General features: G+C 38.1%; 1 long non-coding RNA gene across 1 annotated transcript in view; it reads right to left on the bottom strand.

Annotated features, from left to right (window-relative positions):
- Positions 1–683: 683 nt before the first annotated feature.
- The window catches only part of LOC140846261 (uncharacterized), a 229,035-nt gene continuing 210,703 nt past the window's right edge, over positions 684–19,015 (bottom strand). Inside the window, exon 3 of the long non-coding RNA XR_012125282.1 lies at positions 684–789. This is a non-coding gene — a long non-coding RNA (uncharacterized lncRNA). The remainder of the gene's footprint in view (positions 790–19,015) is intronic.

The following is a 19,015-nucleotide window of genomic DNA, read 5'->3' as shown; positions in this document are numbered from 1 at the left end:
ATAGTCCTTTACAACAGTTCATCATAATTCATAATTAATTGTAATTTATAACCCCAACCTGTAATCATTGTAATCTACAATTATTTTTCATTTACTGTTACTCCCCAACTGATGGTCCATCAGGACAAGTAACAAGTCTTGAGAGTTAGTTGGTATTTCTAGGTCCAAGCACAATGTTAGTTCTTAATTAATGATCAAAAAATACACTGAGTGATTTCATTTATTCACTCAACAAATATTTATTGAGGTCTTAGAAGGAAGCATTCCAGGCACTGGAGATGCAGAAGTAAATAAAAGAACTGGAGTCACTGTCTTCATTGAATTTACCCTCTGAGGGGAATATAGAGACTAAACAAATAGTATGTCAAAAGAAGAATATTCTTCTATGAAAGGAGCTCACTGGACATCTGTTGAGCATATTTTCTCTTGGGACTTAGACAAGAACTAAATGCCAAAAAAACACTAGGAAGTTTGGCTTATACCATCCATTCCAAATAAGCCTTTAGAGCTTACAAATGCTATCATACACATACCGAGAAACAAACTGAAGTGTCAGTTACCCTGACATGTATGCAAGAGGGTAATAGCATCTATGAACCACTGGGGATAAGGGGGAGAGCTGCTAAATGCTTGTTGACTGAGATAATGATCAGATAGGCAAATATACAATAGTCAAACTCACTGTGAAGATTCACAATGTTAATTATTCCAAGGCCATAAAAGTCAACGAGATGGAATGTGATGTACTGGTTACAAATGCCAAAACGCTGAACCAAAAGGAAGCTGGAGCTGTGTGAAGAGAAAAACAGAATAAATTTGATCCCAGATTAGATTACTGCCTGTCAGCAAAGCTTATGACGGGACTGGCTGCCAGCTGTGGAAATGCTGTAAGCGAACCGCATGCCTTCCCGAGCCATCATGCTTCCTCCTTGCCAGGCCTCCTGTCAACACACAGCTGGGCCTCTCTTGGCAGAATGGCTTCTGCTCTCTCTCAATTTATTAAGAATTACTTCAATTTTGTTGATACCAAGGACCAAATAATTCTAACATTTTTCATAGCTGATGAAATTAATTGCAGAATTCACAATTTGGGGGTTATTTTGCCAATAACTTCTTGCCCAGATTTAAGATAATATCCATTTTCAATGTGGCTGCTCACAAACTGTAATGGCACCTGTGAGTCACACATTTCTGCCTTAGTGTCATACATGCTTTGAAAGGTTCTACTTGGCACAGAATGAGTGGAAACCAAATGCAAGCAGGGCAAAAACTAAGCAGATGTTATAAATAAACAGTAACAATAATGATAATAATGCTTGAAATTTGTTAATTATTCACCCAGACACTTTACCAAACATTTTATTATACATTATCTCACTCAGTCTTCACTTCAATCTTATGATATAGGTACAATTATTTTCCCTATTTTACCAAAAAATAGGACATAGGAAAGGAGACACAGATATCTGCAGTGTGGACCTATTGTTTTGGAGGAAGGGAAGCAAACTGGGAGGGAAAAAAAGGTAAAGTGGCAGGATAGCAAATAGTGGATTGACCACTTATGGTTTTACTCTATTCCCTTTACCAGTAGAGTTCAAATTGATTATAAAGGAGAAAAACAGGCATTTTAAGAAATCATGGAAAATGGTTTGCTGCACCTAATAATCAGCACTTTTTGTTACCCCATGTCACCACTTATGAGTGGAATATTTCATCATCACTATAATGTTTATATTCATCTAATCACAAATACATTAACAAGCCAATTCCCACGGACATTGCACATATCCCCCTGGGACCTGGGGGCCTCTTGAAGGCTAGGAATGTATCCTACCCATTTTTCTGTCCCCAGTAGTTTACATGAGCCTGACACATAGGAAGCATGACTATTGAGTAAATAAGTCCAATATTCCACTAGCTCCCACAAATAAAAGAGGTCACTTACTTAATGCAACTATAGACTCTACAATAGAGGCAAAATGGCAAATAAATTTCATCTCAAAAACCACGACCAAGATAAAGGTAGTAGCTGCCTGGTACTTGAGTAGGATTCTAACACTCCATAAGGGTTTAGCGTAAAAAGACAACTAAACCCTTTTTTTCTTATTCTTAGTTAACTTTATTTTTTCAGCTTATTAAGGTATAATTGACAAAATTGTAATATATTTAAATATACAATGTATGATTGTATATATAAATGTATATTGTGAAGGGATTCCCCCACAAGTTAAATAACACAACCACCAACTCAAATATTTACCTTCTTTTTTTATTTTTTATTTTTGGTAAGGAGATACAAATTCTACTCTTTTAACAAATTTCTATTATAAAACAGTGTTATCAACTGTAATACCATGTTACTTGCTGGATCTTCAGACTTTATCTTAGAAATGAGAATTTGTACCCCTTTACCAACCTCTCCCTATTCCCATATCCACCAGACCCAGCTCCAACCCCTGGCAACCACTTTTCTACTCTCTGTTTCTATGAGTTCAACTTTTTTTTTAGATTACACATAAAAGTAGTACCATGCAGTATATATTCTTCTCTGTCCAGCTGATTTCACTTAACTTAATGTCCTCTAGGTTCATCCATGTGTCCCAAATATCAGGATTTCCTTCCTTTTAAAGGTTGAAATAATATTCCAATGTGTGTGCGTGTGTGTGTGTGTGTGTGTATCACATTTTCTTTATCCATTCACCCATCAACAGACACTTAGATTGTTTCCATATCCTGGCTCTTGTGAACAAACTTAGTAATACTGACATCTCTTTCAGCTATAGGCTTAGTTTCCATTGGGTATATACCGAGAAGAGGGATTACTGGATCATATGGTAGCCCATTTTTAACTTCTCAAGGAACTTCCATACTGTTTTCCATAGCAGCTATTAACAGTTTACATTCCCAACAACAGTGAAAGAGTTTCCTTTTCTCCACATCCTTGCCAGCATTTATTATGTCTTGTCTTTTTTATAATAGCCATCCTAACAGGTGTAAGATGATAGCTCATGTGGTTTTGATGTTCTTCATGTCCCTGATGGTTAGTGATGCTAAACACTATTTTAAGTACCTATTGCCTATTGATATGTCTTCTTTGGAAATACATCTATTTGGGTCCTTTGCCAATTTTTATTCGGGTTATTTGACTTTTTGCTATTGAGTTTTGCTATTTTGCTATGAGTTCCTCACATACTTCGAATATTCATCCCTTCTTAGAACATAGTTTGCAAATATTTCCTCCCACTCTGTAGGTCACCTTTTCATTTTGTTGATAGTGTCCTTTGATGTGCATAAGCTTTTAAGTTTGATGAATTCCCACTTGTTCATTTTTCCTTTTGTTGCCTGTGCTTTTGGTCAAATAAAAAACACCATTGCCAAGACCATTGTTAAAGAAGTTACTTACTATGTTCTCTTCTAGATTTACAGTTTCAGATCTTCCATTCAAGTCTTTAATCCATTCTTTGTTGATGCTTGTGTATGGTGTAAGATAGGGGTCCAATGTAATGACTCTATAGCATCTAACTACACTGATAGACAGTGACTACAACAGAGAGAGAGAGGACTTGATAATATGGGTGAATGTTGAAACCACAGTGTTGTTTATGTGAAACCATCCTAAGATTATATATCAATGATACTTTAATAAAAAAAATTTTTAAAGATAGGTGTTCAGTTTCATTCTTTTGTAGGTGAATATACAGTTTTCCCAACACAATTTATTGAAAAGACTATCCTTTCCCAAATGTATATTCTTGGCTCCTTTGTCATAAATTAATTAACCATATATGCATGGGTTTATTTCTTTGCTCTCTATTCTAGTCTGCTGACCTATGTGTTGTGGCAATATCACTGTTTTAATTACTATAGCTTTGTAATACAGTTTGAAGTCAGGAAGAAGGATGCCTCCAGCTTTGTTCTTATTTCTTAAAATTGTTTTGGTTATTCATGATCTTCTATGTTTCCATACAAATTTTAGGACAGTTTTCTCTATTTCTGTGAAAAATGACATTGGAATTTTCATATGGATTACATTGAATCTGTAGCTTACTTTGGATAAATATGGACAGTTTAACAATATTCATTTTTCCAATCCATGAGCAGGGAGTATCTTTCCACTGACTTATATCTTCATCAGTTTCCTTCATAAATGTGTTACAGTTTTTGATGAACAGATCTTTCACATCCCTGGTTAAATTTATTATTAAGGATTTTACTGTTTCTGATGCTATTGCAAAATTGGATTGTCTTCTTAGTCTCATTTTCTGATATTTCATTGTTAGTGTATATACACACAGCTGATTATTATATATTGTATCCTGAAACCCTACTGAATTAATTTATTGGTCAAAACCATTTTGGGGTGGTCTTTTCTATATATATAAAATGATGTCATCTGCAAACAGAGACAATTTTAATTCTTACTTTCTGATTTGGAAGCCTTTTCTCCCTTGACTAATTGCTCTGTCTAGAATTTCCAATATTGTGTTCAATAGAAGTGGCAAGAATATGCATCCTTGTCTTGTTCTTGATCTTAAAAGAAACACTTCAAGCTTTCATCATTGAGTATGATATTAGCTGTGGGCTTGTGGTATATGGCCTTTCTTATGTTGAAGTACATTCCCTCTATAGCCAATTTATTGAAAGTTTTTATCATGAAAGAGGTTGAATTTTGTCAAAGGCTTTTTCTGCATCTATTGAGATGATCATATGATTTTTATCCTTTATTTTGCTAACATGGTATATCACAATTATTGATTTGCAGATCTTGTACTATCCTGGCACCCCAGGGATAAATTCCAGTTGATCATAGTGTATGATCCTTTTAATATGCTGTTGAATTCAGTCTACTAATATTTTCATGCAGATTTTTATATGTATTTTCATCAGAGATATTGGCCTGCAATTTTATTTTCTTATAGAGTCCTTGTCAGGCTTTGGTTTCAGGGTAATGCTAGTCTTGTAAAATGAGTTTGGAAGTGTTCCTTTCCCTTCAATTTTTTTGGAAGAGTTTGAGAAGTACTGGTATTAATTCTTTAAATGTTTGATAGAACTGTCTAGAGAAGCTGGACTTTTATTTTTTGGGAGGTTTTTTATTATTGATTCAACCTCCTTACTCATAATTGATCTGTTCCAGTTTTCTGTTTCTTCATAGTTTAGTCTTGCTAAGTTGTATGCTGCTAGGAATATATCCATTTCTTCTGGGTTATTCAATTTATTGGTGTATCATTGTTCATAACAGTTTCTTACGATCCTTTGTATTTTGTGTTAACAGTTGTAATGTCTCCTATTCAAGTTCTGATTGTATTTGAGTCTTCTCTTTTTCTTAATTAAACTACATAAAAGTTTGTCAATTTTGTTTACCTTCTGAAAAATCAGCTCTTAGTTTTGTTGACCTTTTCTATTGTCTTTTTTGTCTCCATTTCATTTATTTCTGTTCTGATCTTTCTTTCCTTCCTTCTACTAATTTTAGGCTTAGTTTGTTCTTTTCTGCTTTCTTGAAGTGTAAAGTTAGATATCTGAGATCTTTGTTTTTCTTAATGTAGGCATTTATCACTATAAAATTTCCCCTTAGAACTGCTTTTGCTATATCCCACAAGTTTTAACAAAACAATTCATTTTCAGAATGTTGAAAGTATTTCAGTAAGATACTACACTTAACAAAATGTTGACAAAAAAAGTACATGAAAAGATGCTCAGCATCATTAAAAATGAGGAAAAAGCAAATTAAGAGCAAAATAAGATAACACAATATACCTGTTAGAATGTCTAATATTAAAGATTGACCATACCAAGTGTTGGTGAGACTGTAGAGAAACTAAAATATGCTGATGGTAGGCATATAAAATGGTACAAACAATTTGGAAAACAGTTTGGCAGTTTCTTTGAATGTTAAACATGATACCTAATGTACAACCAACCAAAGAAGAAATAAATAAACTGGATTCCATCAAATGGGGAACTTCTGTTTTTCAAAGGACACTATGAAGAAAGTGAAAAGACAACCCACAGAATGAAGAAAATATTTTAAAATAATATATCTGATAAGAGTCTAGTATCCAGAATATATAAAGAACCCTTCCAATTCAAAATTGGAAAGATAATCCAATTTAAAAAGGGCAGCAAATTTGAATAGGCATTTCTCAAAAAAAAAAGGTATACAAATGGTCAGTAAGCACATGAAAAGGTGTTCAACATTTCAACTCATTAGGGAAATACAAATCCAGACCGCAATAATATACCATTCCTCTCCCACTAGAGTGGTTATAATCAAAGAAAGAGGCAATGGAAAGTCTTAGTAAAGATGTAGTGAATTTGGAATCCCATATACTGCTTGGTCAGGACATCAAATAGTGCAGCCACTTTAGAAAACAGCTTGGCAGTTCCTCACAAGGTTAAACAGAGTTGCCATATGATTCAGCAATTCCATTCCTGATTGTATACTCCTGACGATTAAAAATACATTTTCATAGAGTATATATTCCATAGGAATGTTCATAGCAGCATTATTCATAATTACTAAGAAGTAGAAACAATCCCAATGTCCATCAAAATATGATGTATCCTTACAAGGGAATATGATTCAGCCATTAAAGGAATGAGATACTGATATATGCTATAATACTGCTGAAAATTTTTTTTAATTCTGCTAAGTCAAAAAATCAGACCACATATTACATAGTTCTATTTATATTAACTGTGCAAAATAGGCAAAGCCATAGAGACAGAAAGTAGATAAGTGGCTTCCAAGGGCTGGAGGGGAAAATAAAGAGCACAAGAGGTTTTGGGGGGAGGTGATAAAAATGTTATAGAATTAGACAGTGGTGAGGGACCTTACCAGATAGTCCAGCATTCCACTCCTAAATAATTACCCAAGAAAAATGAATACGTGTGCACACCAAAACACATATGCAAATGTTCACAGCCGATTTACATTTGCAAAAACCTGGAAACAATCCAAGTATCCATCAACAGGAAAACACTTAACATACTGGTATACATATATAATGGAATACTATTCAGCAGTAAAAAGTCATGAATGGCTGATCTTATGAACCACATGGAAGAATCTCAAAATAAATATGCTGCATGTAAGAGGCCAAACAAGAGTACATTCTACATGATGCCATTTATATAAAATTTTAGGAAATGCTAACTGTATAACTGTATATACTGACAAAAAGCAGACCATGTTGACTGCTAATGAAAGAAGGATTGCAAAAGACCTAAAAAAAAGTTTGTAAGTGATGAGTATGTTCATTATCTTGATTATAGTGATGTTTCATAGGATCAAAACATCAAATTGTACACTATAATGTGAGTAGTTTATTGTATGTGTGTTATACTCCAATTAAACTATTTCTTAATAAGCAAAACTGCCATGTAGTGTTTCTTGTGCTGTGCTCTTCCTGTTTCCCTTTTGCTTTGGGTTTGGAGGACTCGGGATAAGAGACATGACCCTGTTCTAATGTGGCTGGCACCTAGTGACCCTCCAAGAGATTCTGGCAGGAACTCTAAGGGCACAGCACATCAACAGCAAACTTTACCCCACAGAGCTGGAAGCAGAGACAATGGCGTGGGACTATAGTACTGACATTAAATCCAACTATTCCAAGAGATGCTTTGCTGGGATTACCTCGATAATTTGCTTTGCCCCTGCTTCCTTCAGTCTACAGAAGTATGGCTTCATTGATTCTCATCTTCTCTGTTTCCACTACATCCCAAACCTAGAAAACCCTATGAATCTCAATTAAGTGCAAGCTCCTTCATGAGCCAAAACTTAAGAGGCATAAAAATCATCATCTTCTAATGTTAACACGCTATATAGCTCCCTTGGTTGTAACTGAATGCATAAAAAGAAAATCAGAGATCTACACCTTGTACCAGTTCACTGTGTGTTTCCAAAATGGCATATGCTGTGTCACTCTGACACTTAAAAGAATAAGCTGAAAGAATGAGCCACAGAGTGGGACTCGCACAGGCTTAGATTTGCCAAGTCAGGGGCTGCTGAACAGCATGTGTTCTGGGCTGTGTCAGTACCTACTACAGTGATTTGGAGTAGGGTTAGCTTAGGTGCATTACACAGTAACCAAGGATCTGCTTATTTAAACTCTGTTCATCACTCTCTCTCTGCCTTTTTCCTATTTAATACAGTATAATGAGCCTGAAGGTCAATGCTTGCAGCCTGGAGGAGCATAGGCGATACACAGAGATGTTGAAATACAGAAGATCCTTCCAAAGGAGCTGGTAAAGAATGGTCGCCCTCCCCAACTCTCGCCCACAAAGGAAAGCGCACACAAAGGTTACTTTCCTTGTGATTAAGAGTCTACAGAATTAAAATTGTTAAGTGGCTGATTGAAGGATAACGCAGCAGATTTTATTCGGCCTAGTATACCTCAAGGGAAATCCAGTTTCCTTTATTACTTTGACTGCATGCACACATTTTCCCTCAGAAATAAAAATTAAACCTTTGTACAATTGCTTCCCAGTGCATTTTCTCTTTAATAATGGTTTTTATGAAACATCCACAGCAAATTTAAAAGTTCCTTTTTTTAAAAATGTACAGTTGTCAAGAAACTGATGTAAAATGTGAATACATGTAAGGATAGATAAACCTCTGTTGCTAACCATCCACCTCCAGGTGCCAAGGCACACTCACCCCTCCATGCCATTTACCTTTCAAGGATTGCCATTGTCAGAAACACTCAAGAATACAAAGAGGGCTGGGGGTATGAAAATCCCAAAAAGAAATGTATTCCTTCTCTTTTTCACACACAGTTCCTTATAGTGGCTTGGACAATAAGAAATTAAGATTATTTGCTAAAATCCTTAACTTCCTATTTCTCCATGAGCTTATTTTTGCAGGCTTTGAAATGTAAAATAGGGAGGAATGAGGGAAGGATCCAAAGAGTGGAGGAGAGATGCTTATAAAGCCTCTCTTGGAATAGTTTGGTTTGGCGTCTCTTGGTCCAGCTCTGCAGAGTGAAGTTCGCTGCTGAGGTCCTGTGCCTTTAGTGTTTCTGCCAGAATCTCTTGGGGAATCACTAGGTGCCAGCCACATTAGAACAGGATCATGTCTTTTGTCTTGAGTCTTCCAAAGCCAAAGGGAAATGGAAAGAACATAGCACAGGAAACATTGTGGGCAATTTTTGCTTATTTTTATGAAATAGCTTTACTTTAAGAAACAGACTTACAATGACAACAACTAACACTTACAGAATGCCTCCAACTTCCCAGGTAAGACTGCCCTTCTCCCTGCAGTTGGCATTTCTGTTCTCACTATTTAACAGACACCAAGATTGGGGTTCAGTAAGGTCAAGCTTCTTGCCCACAGCCCTACTATTAGTCAGTGACAGAGTCATGAACGAAAGCCAGGTCTTCATGAAGGAAGCACATGTTATTTTATAAGTGAGAAAAAAACATATTACGGTGTATTGAATTGAAGCATTCTAACACATTGTTGATTTTTACATAGAAAAATAAGATTGATTTATTGCAGAGAGAACACCTTAAAAAAAACTATCCCCCTTTCAGGAATATTTTTATGCCCCAATTGTACCTAAATTCTACCAATCTCCTTAGGGACAGATCATCTTTTTCTACATTATCAAACTGTTGATGAGGACAAGCCAGCATTATTTTTCTTGTCATTCTGATCCTACAAATCAAATTTGAGAATTTTATTCTGCTCAGTGTTCCACTGTAGTTCTGAAAACAACACTTGGAATATTCAGATTTTCATTGGAGCATAAGTAGATCTAAGAAGATCTCAGCAGGAAAGAATTCCACCCACTGTATTTAATGACATACAAAACCTCTTCTATAAAGTTCTAAAATTCCCAACTCATTATCCTTTCCGGTGAACTTTATTCTCTACCAACACAAATTTAATTTTATATCCTCCCTCCATAAGATGATCACTTTTTATACATGCTCCCTGCATATTTTTCCATTCAACGAAGAATATAGCTCTTTATTGTTTGGCTCTTCTTCAAATCAGATTGTTGAAGGATATATCAAAGTTAGTGATGCTAACTTTCTGAAATAAAACCTGCTCAGTCAGCTAAAAGGAAAAGTCATGCATGTATGCACATCCACACACACTCATAAATTCCCCAATTTTTGTACCCATATCCTGATATTATCATGAAGAAGAAAAAAGTTGCAAAATTGTAAATTCAGAAGCCAAACTTACGACCAACATACAGGAATAATACCACTAATATGTCAACTATCGTCCTGATGAAGTGGTCTGTGGTATTCCAAATTATGCACCCTCTAGCTTAGCTTTCAATTACCAGCGGCACCTCCTGGATTGGACAGTGAATTAGGACCTCTTCCCACACCATAAAAATGTACTAAAGACAAAAAAGATACAACAATCTGTCTCCTTTCCATCTGTGTCCACTCAGTCGATTTTATGTTTTTCTTTGGAAAATTTACATGCCTACAGAACTCAGATATAAAAGATGATAATAGAAAATGTCTGTTGTCAATGATTTGAAAACATTATTTCTAGGAAAATGTTACTCTAGGAGGAAAGAACGAGCTTGCTCAGTTCAGTCCATCTGTGTTTCAATCCACCTTAGAAAGATGATGTCCAAGGTGAGCATTGATTTGCTTTGGATAAATTGGATTCTCTCAGAGTAAGGAATGTCCATAAGACAGACTCTCACTGCAATGTTCTTGATGTTCTGCGCAAAAACCAAATTGATTCTTTGTGCTCCAGAAAAGAAGCCTTTTATCAGACTTGAGAACATGCCTGGTAAGGCTGCCTTTTGGCTGTATTTCCTGGACCCATTTGTTCCTGAGAAACTATGGCTTTGAAATATTTCATTCATAATGTTTTTGTTGCCTATAATATTTTGCTTCATCGAAAGTTTTCCATTTCCAATGAGGCAGTTTGTGTCTTAGTATCCCCACCATGAACTCAATAAAAATTCTGAATTCTCACTATGTTCAAGGTACTTATTACATTAAACATAATAAATAATAAATAACCAGGATATAGCAATAAATCAAATGCAACTTCTGTTGAAGAGCTCCAAAATTATACAATTCAGGTTAAGGCAAAATTTATATTAAACATTCCATCTGGCAGGTACTTTTAAATTTAATTTTCATACATCAAGAAACTACTTTAACTAGAAAAGGATAAAAAGAAACTTGACATGATCGTGTGCTATCTTCCTGACATGGGGCTAGTCATGTACTGGAATTAAACCACTTATTCCTAACAACAGATCTCTGAACTAAGTCTTGCTATTTCCATCTTGCAGTTAGAAAGTTCTGAGTCACCCTTGATGGATGGCTAGATGCCATATTCAGTAAGAGATCAGTTTCTTAGCCCCTAGGACATGCAACTCTTAAGATGCCACTGCAGTCTGAAGAAATACTAGAACTGGTAAATGAGATAACATACACCAACACTTCAGCATGATACTTGAGAAGAATAAATGCTGCATAAATAAGAGCTGGGTGATAGTGACAAGAGGGGCATAAGAAGAGGAGGATCAAGCCCGCATCTGAACCCTCCACGGCATAAAATGCCACCTCTCAGAAAACCCAGCCAACCTCCCCACACCACACCTCTGCCGCCTTTCGCACACAAATGTAAAGGTCAGAACTTCCCTGTTTACTCTATAGGGGATTTGCTTGTAACACTGCATCTGAACCCTCAGTACTCCACTTAGCCACTGCTACTTGTCTTTTCTTCATTATCACATTATTTGCATAAAACAATTCTCGTTCCTTTCTTCTTTCCACTCCATCTTCTCTGAATCCACCTGATAACTTCTGTCAGTAGCAACTGAGCTATTCTTCCAGAGCTTACAAAATGACAAATTGCGAGCTTTGCGAGGACCTGGGGCTCAACAAAGGTGGGACTGTTCTGGGACTCGCCTCCATCCAAATTATTTTAAAATTCAGTCCCTGAACACAGCTGGGTTGCTATCAGCAATCTGAATAGGTTTTAACAATACTGCATCCACTTCAAGGGTGATGAAAGAAATAGGATATAAAGAAGTAAAATAATTTAGTTTATTTTTATGAAGTTTTCCAGATATCTTTGCTGATGGAGAAAAAAAAACAATTTTCCTAACAGAGTCTAGCCTAGCCATTGTGCATATGAAATATCCCCTGCAAAATAATCCCTCTTCCCTGGGATGCTAAAACGCAGGACTTTACACCTGTATAAAAACTAGTGACTTAAAGGAATTGTTTCCTGCTTTAGCATTCATATTTTCTCAAGGTCTGCAGTCCAACCAGATAGTATTTATCTGTTCAAAATGTAATCTGGACCTCTGACAACTACTAACTTTTACCTCCTTGTGTAGGCAGGGGATTTAGATCTATAAAGTCAATATATAAAGCAGTGTTCAGATCATGGCAGTCCCTGGCAATCACTCAGTTCCTTGAATGAAGCAATTTGTGTCAGATTCATATGGCTTAGATTTATTTCCACAGACTGAACCACTGAGGGTCATTTGATGTTCAAGCCTTGTTGTGAGGAGGGCACGTAATTGAGAAATGCTGAATCAGAAGAGCCATCCCAGGGGACTTATTCTGAAAAAACAGGATAACATGTATCTGCTTTGTCAATTTCCATTTAGGCAGAATTGGAGGCTACCTCACCAGATGCTCTAAGTACTAATAATTAACATGCATTTCCCCCTGTATTATAATAAATTCAGAAAAGGTCCAGTTCTGACATTCGAAAGGCAGCAACATTATATCTCTGACAATAGGCAATTAGCAGTCATCATCACTTACTACTGTTCTGCAGGCTTATCATGGGGTGGCTCATGTTTTGTTTTGTTGTATCTTTACAGCATTTTCCAATTTGAGCTAGAGAGCTGCATTTTTTTGTGTAAGTGCCACAATTTGTCACACAAACTTTAACAATAGCTTCTCGTGGATTCCATGCATTAAAGGACTCAACATCACACTGGACTATTGTCATCCCAACCAATTACTGGACAAGACAGCAATATTCTCTCAGAGTCTACCAGAACAGAAATGAATCTTCATCCTCTTTTGCAAAGAGCCTCCCCTCAACGGACTATGCAAACATCCATCCTGGTTCCCACAGTGATCACAAGTTCAGATCCTATGCAGTGTACATCTGGACAACTTTTTTCAACATTCCCTTGTCTAAGCATTCCATTCCCACCTCAGAATTGTCTCCATGTGGTCTTTACTATAAAATGTTCTTAAGTCACTGTAGATGCCTGAATACATCCTTATGCAGAAAAGTCACAAATAACCTTTTTTAAATTAAGGCTTAAACAGCTTAAATGATACAGGTCAATCGGTAGCTGGCCAAAGAGAAATCATTGTATGATTTGTTTATTCTAAAGTCTAATGAAAAAGAGAGAAGGAAGAAGGGAGGAAGAGATGGTTTCAGTACAATTTACAGAAGACAAAAAGAAATGGATTTAATCAGTGGGAATAGGAAGGAAACACACAGGGGAGACACACAGATCCCTGAGCTTCCACCAGGGATAGGCTGAATTCAAGCACTTCAACAGAGAAAACCTCTATCACAGAACAGAACGTTTGTCTAGTCAACTGTGTAAAGATGATGTAATGGATACTTGTCATATTCCAGAAGGATTGTTTACATGTGGGAAAACAAATTCCTCACAGTATAAGTTCCTGTGGGAGACAAGACCAAATTCAGACAGATGCTGAAAGTTCCAGAAACTCACAGCTGGGGCTTTTCCAGTAGGGCTTTCTAGAAGCATGTGCCAGGACTGCAGCCTTTAAAATGGTAGGCAGCATGCAAAAATGCGGGAACCCTGGGGAACTCCCACAAGGGAGGGGGTTGAGGGCACAAGATCTGCTCCTCGGGCGATGGCAGCGAGACAAACTGCAGGTCTGCCTCAGAGGTGGCCGGGTACATCTTCTCCGGCACTTCCCTCACCAGGACGGTCCATGACATCCTCTTGGGTATATTTTTATTGCTACAGGGCCCCAGACTGGTTTCCAAACCCTTCGATTGATTCAGTGGCCCATCTTATATTCTTTTATGATAGAGCATATAATTCTTTTATGATAGAGCATATAATTTCAGATAGATACATACATACATGCATGCATGCATGCATACGTACATATATGAAATTCCACCACACCATGCTGATAGTACCTTAATTGCTGGGGATTTTATTTTTGACATAATAACATGAGAGATATTTAAGATCATGACAAATCATAACAAGAGAGATCGTTAAGTTCATGTTTGGTCAGATGTGAGTTATCTGCATTTGGTTTACAGTGTAACACTCTCTGGTTTGGAGAACACACTGAACTGAAGCTACATCTGGAGTGGTGCTGCTTAGCTAGTTTTGCTGCCTGTACCTCAGCATTTTAATGGACCTTAGCTCACAGATATGCATCTATGAAAGTTAGAATATTTCTTCAATCATGGACTATGTGAAGAAAACAAAAGGGTGTGTTGAAAAGAATCGAACTCACAGTTTAGAATGAGCATCTACATACACAAACACAATAATACACAGCGAAGTTTTTATCATGTCCAAGTGTCAACTTCTGATTCTTTCATGCTTTGCAGCAGCTTATAGCTCAGCCTCTATTTGGATCAGTCTGAAATCCTTCTCTTCTTGAGCTGTCCAAGTGATGCAGGTGTTCATCTAGATGTGAAGGTACTCTTGTCCTATGCTACTTTGGCTTTGTGTTGCCCTCATAGATCAGGGCCATACTTTTTTTGGAAAATAAACTGTTCTTCTCTAAACCCAGTCGCCAAAATTCTTCATAAATGCTGGTATCTCAACACGATTCCTCGGAAGATTTTCTTCTCCTCAACATGAATGTCTGGCATTAATATACCACCTGCCTTCATGAAAATGGCTTCAATAACTTCAGCATTTTGTGCTTTAACTAATCTATACCTTAAATTTTTTATTTTTCATTTTCTGGCATGATATAAAAATGGGAAGTCTTTCATTCTGATCATCCTTCTGACAAGCAGCCTACCTTTCTTGTTAGGATCCAAGTTGAAATTAAAGGCACCACTGTGCAGAAATGTGGACCTTCTGAACATGCCCACCCCCAGCCCCACCATAGTGGACATGAGGGTGTACATGTGCTTGTGCCCATGCACACACACATCCCAGTCTCCATTGAGTAGCAAGTGGCTTGCCAAGCCAAAAAAAATGGAGCCTATTGGACTGCCACACACTGTATCCCCAGACTTTCTTGAAACTCTATCTTTTCCCTAAGCAGAAGGTATGTAGTTATAACACCTTAAGAAATCCAGTTTTCATGACTACCCCCTTCTCTACCAAAACAAAGCTGAATGGTAGGTTCATTTCTAACATACTTTAAAATTACTCTAAATTATCTACACTATACAGGACCCCTTATATGGGTTATCCAAACTATAAATAATCTAAAAAAATGACAGACGCTCCATTTTGTAATGCATTACCTCTCTGAAACCAAATTACAGCATTAATTATATTTGACTTCAGCAAATATTAACATTTCTCTACATGCCCTAAGCCCAATCAGTGAATGAAGAGACTTAGTATAAGCTAGAATCAAGCTACCCCCCAGAGAAAGCCAAACTTAGAGTTTAAACCATTAACAATAAGCTACAGAGCAGTTAATCTGCAGAAGGGAGGCCCGCTTCTAGCCAGCATTTGTTCCACCCCCTAGATGGTCCGTGGGACTATTCCTCCCACCTCACCCTAGATGATCCTAGCTGGCCCTGCTGGTGGCATAGTCCTTGATACATGGGGACACATAAACTGCTTTTAATGACATATTTGAGGCTCTCAAAGTAGATAACTGAGGTCTGGAAATGCTATTATTTTAACAGCTGCAACACTAACCCTCTACGAGTAGTTTCACTTGCTGTCTGCTTTTGACTGAAGTCTAGGGGTCCAAATGTTTAAAGTCTATAAGGTGGGAGTGGGGGCAGGGGAGGCAAAATCATCTTCACAGCAGGGTCCCTGAAAACATCAAAACATTGTCTGTTCTTGCCTTTTGTGAAGTCGGCCCTTCAGCTATTTGTTCAGGTCTCCCAACCAACTTCATGATGAATGAGGTTTTCCAAGGGCTTTTACACACAGCACTGTTATTTCACTGGGGTTCAGTGAGTACTTTAAACAGATGAAGACAAAGAAAGCCAGCCGTATAATTCAGTGTCTGATTGCTTTTCCACATGTCGGTGGTGAAAAGCACAACTCTGCCTTGAGCAGCTTTGAGTGGCTGCCTGACTGAATCCAGTAAAGGCTGATAAATTTTGGAATGCTCTTTCAACACAAGAAAAATAGCATCGTGATGGCACACTGTGCTACGGCACTTTGCACCTTACAAGAGAACCCTAGAAATCAGTGCTTTTCCACCACTGGACTTGGAAGAGGGAAAAGCTAAAAGGCATGTCGCACACACTGCCTGTGATCACCAACATCTGGAAGACAAGAGCTGACCCACGGTTTTTTAATTTCAAGTGATTTTTCTGAAGGGTTGACTGCAATTACAGTATGTGAGCAATAGGTTATTAATTGAGGAACCAAGTACTCTAAAAGCAAACATGTCCAGGAACAAAAATTTAAAAGACACCATGAGGAAGGAACAGTTAGAGTTTGTTCTTTCATTATATCACATTTTCTACTGCCTGGGGAAAGAGAAGTCCCCCTTGCTGTACTCCAATGTTCCTGGGACAGAATGAGAAAAGGGAGACAGCAGTGAGATCCCTCTGGGCTCTGCCTTCGGAGCCCAGGTCGCCACTCTGCCTCGCTCATGAGAAAAGCCGATCATACTTGAAGGAGTTGGCAGGAGAAAGGGATCGGGAACAGGATCAAACCATGGGATACAGTACCATGCAAAAGGGAGGAGGGAGGCACTGGGACGAGCACCGACTCACTTCCAGGACTACTTAGTTGCAGACACATCACCTCTTGGTGCTTCAGAAGCTTCCCTGGAGGGAAATTTTTGCTTACATATTGCTTTGAAAGAGTTAGTGCAAAAGGCTTTAAGTAACACATTCATGAGTAGGAGCTTTCCTTTGCACTCTAGTCCCAGTATATTCCGCACAGCTAAATAACAACAGCTCAAGTAAAATTATACATAATCAATAGTCTGTCCACTGATCCAAATGCCCCAGGGGCCCATTTTTGAAGATTTTATTGTATATATATATATTCCAGGCGTGCATATGGTAGAGCCTATTGATTCACGCACAGCTGTTTTTCTCCTGTTACTGCATGATTATTTTCAAGTGTTTTACTAGAACAGATGTTTTAAGAGCATGCTGAGTGCACGTCTTTCCTCAGCTGACACTTTTTTATTTACATAAACAGCAGATTGCTGTGCCGCTGTCCCTCTGATACTGTGGGGGTCAGAGGGGGGAGTGGGTGGAGATCACAACGTCTCCCCCCACTCTGGAGTTTTCTTCAGAGCTCATTCCCGACCCCCAGCACCACTAACAGAGACGCTCTCAGTCTCTCCCCTTGTTCTTTCTCTGATCCCTTCTCCCATCAGACTGTTTGAACCTGGTTTGTCCACACCGAGGCTTTCTGAGCTGGAGCCAGTTGAAAACACCAATGTCCTCTATAAAATGCAGTGTTCTGTTGGGTTTGCACCTCCTCCAAATAGTTGAATGTAGATAACACCTTATTTCCTGAGAGCCAACATGTACTTCTGCTTGAATCTGCAAAGCCAAAGCCACACTGATGCTACAAAGTGGGGCTTCTCTTGCAACTGTAGCATTTCAGCTGAAGCATCAAACCTGAGGAAACTAGGTGACGAGAAACTCCTCTTCCTAAGGAGAGACGTTTGAGTATTCTTGTAAGACTTATTCAAGGTGGCAGAACTACTCTATCAGTGTCTGTCTTCCCTTCCAGCCACCATGAAAGAAGGCTAGAGTTTCATTAAGGAATTTATTTAAAGGGAATTTATAAAAGTGTGCGTCCTCCAAGCCAGGTAAGGAAGGCTCTCAGGAGAGTGAGTCAGAGATCCTGGGGGTTTCTGTAGGAAGGGAAGGGGCTTCTCACTAGCAGATGGCTCCTTGATGTGCATGTATATCAGAGGCCAGCCCTGCGCCACTACTGAAATGGAGCACAAATAATTCTTGGGAGACAGGAACACAAATTCCTAGATTTGGGGGAAATTCAGTGAGCAAAGATTGGTGGCAGCTCTGTAGAAACATCAAGATAGAAGACCATCTAAGACAAACAACAATAACAGAAACAAAACTTATAAAGCAAGAAGGGAACACAGTGTTTGGTCAAACGTCACTGGAAATATGTTTGAGGTTTCTGTGGCCAAGGGACGCCTTGGAATTAGCAAGGCACAAAATGCCTGAAAGGGCCTCACCTAAGAAAGCTGACTATAGGAAAGGGCTTCCCAGCAGGATGAATCTGTGGGTTACACCGCTGGGGTCAGGGATCTAGGAGGAAGGGCCACAGTGTGCACGAACTCGTATGAGGGAAGGGTAGAGGGTGGAAGAGAGAACAGGGAGCCATGGTTTGAACACACTGTGACAGTGGGCATCCAGGGTCAAGCCACGGCACCGTCCGTCATAACACACTTGGCTCTCAACCCACCGTCCCACAACACCCAGCAGGAACCAGGAGCAGAATAGGAGAGGATTAGAGAAAGCAGATGCAAAGAAAAACACCAAATCCCTTCTCCTCTTCTAGGTGCTGGAGGTATAGCTCCAACCTGAGCAGGTGAGGCAGCCAAAATCTTTTACTTGGATGAAAATTTGAGGTTTGATATTGAACTAAGCTGGCTTTTTTTTTAATTGCTGTGAAGCATGTGGGTACATTTATTTCATTTATAAGGACCCGAGTTATAACCAAATATTTGAGGAAAGTTTGTCGGCTTGCTTAAAAGAATAAAAGAAAATTTAAAGACACTAGGTAAATGTGCTGGTTATTTATTAGACACTGTGAAATAGCCTGGGCTTCTTAAAGGGAGAAAAATCACAGTGAGACATGAATTTAAAGTAATAAAGTTCAAGATGGTGGATTCTGCATATGCCTCT

Source organism: Manis javanica, chromosome 14, assembly GCF_040802235.1.
Source record: "Manis javanica isolate MJ-LG chromosome 14, MJ_LKY, whole genome shotgun sequence".
Lineage (NCBI taxonomy): Eukaryota > Metazoa > Chordata > Mammalia > Pholidota > Manidae > Manis > Manis javanica.
The sequence above is the reverse complement of the archived record's forward strand: the minus strand, read 5'-3'. Positions and strand labels throughout refer to the sequence as shown.